General features: G+C 56.7%; 1 protein-coding gene across 3 annotated transcripts in view; it reads left to right on the top strand.

Annotated features, from left to right (window-relative positions):
- The window catches only part of IP6K1 (inositol hexakisphosphate kinase 1), a 40,447-nt gene extending 40,444 nt beyond the window's left edge, over positions 1–3 (top strand). For all 3 annotated transcript variants that reach the window (XM_085313402.1, XM_085313403.1, XM_085313401.1), the window contains one exon: positions 1–3. This exon is cut by the window's left edge and continues 3,040 nt beyond it. The gene's annotated coding sequence lies outside the window, so the exon portion shown is untranslated.
- Positions 4–1,222: the final 1,219 nt, after the last annotated feature.

Genomic DNA, 1,222 nt, shown 5'->3' with positions numbered 1-1,222 from the left:
AAAAAAAAAAAAAAAAAAAAAAAAAAAAAAAAAAAAAAAAAAAAAAAAAATTAAAGGATCTGGTTTTGTCCGTGTTGTGGCATTACTGCATTTCCACGTGGTGTGATCATAAAGCACAGCCTTCTTTGGTAGCAATAAGTCCTCCAAGCTTCCAGGCAGGAGGACGTACTTGAATGGCCTCTGGACCTTGCTTTCCACATTGTCTTTTGAGAGGTCTTGGGCTGGATGATAGTTCTGCAGGTGGTTTAAACTTAGGTGCTTGTGTTTGTTGTCTGGTTTAGCGTACAGTTACCTGTTTAGCTTCCACTTGTAGGTAATCGCAGTCATTGCACTCCTTGTTTGGGCAGGAGAAGCTGGCATAAGGCATAGCCCAGGAAGAGCTGAGGAGAGCAATGAAACAGTGTTACGGAAGTTGGCAAGTCTGTCTCTTTTTTTTTTCTTGGCATTGAGAGCAGCCATGGAGCTGGTGGTACAGCCCACCTCTGGGTGAGAAATGGCCATTTCGCAGTGCTGGGGCAACTGCTCTTCTGCAATAAAGCACAGATGAACTCACGTCTTGTGGTCTCGCTTGGAGGTGAGGGGCTGGGGGCAGATGTCAGCTGGCACCCACCAAAGCCCTGGGCTGGCTCTCTGAGCAGAACCTCTGGAGATGCTAGGGTGGCAATGCGTCTGTGCCAGCACAGTTTTGCCACTGCTCTCAGTTTCTTCCCCCTTTCCACCCCACCCAAAAACTAGGATTCACGGATTGCTGAATTCTGCGTAGCCTTTTTGCCTTCTCTGGGCTGTGAGGATTGGCCTCGTGGCTTGGTGGGCAGTGGCCCTCGCTGGCCCAGAGGAAGCTGACACCGGCGGCACTCGCAGATTGTAAATGCCTCCGAGGGCTACCGCAGGCTGCCTTTCTCCGGGGGACTGGGGACGAACGGCCTCCGCCTCGGCCCCGGACCCCTCCCTCCTTTTGGTGCTGCCTCAGATGGTCCCTGGGGTGGGAGGTGGGTTCSCCTCGGTGCTGCTCGACAGCACCTGCGTGCACGCCCGGGCTGTTGGCCCCCGCAGGCTGCACGAAGAGAGCCGCGCCCCGGGGCCCTTGGGTGGTGCGGGGGTGGGAGCGACGCGGTTCTTCCCCGCCCTGCCCCGGAAAGGGGGCGGGTTGGTGGTCCCCGGCCGGGGGCGGCAGTCGGCGGCCGCCCCGGGGCGGGGCTTGGCCGGCGGCTTCCTTGGCCCC

Source organism: Rhea americana, unplaced genomic scaffold (assembly GCF_003343005.1).
Source record: "Rhea americana isolate MKP2758 unplaced genomic scaffold, rheAme1 scaffold_384, whole genome shotgun sequence".
NCBI lineage: Eukaryota > Metazoa > Chordata > Aves > Rheiformes > Rheidae > Rhea > Rhea americana.
Note: the sequence above shows the minus strand (reverse complement) of the source record. Positions and strands in the feature narration are given on the sequence as shown.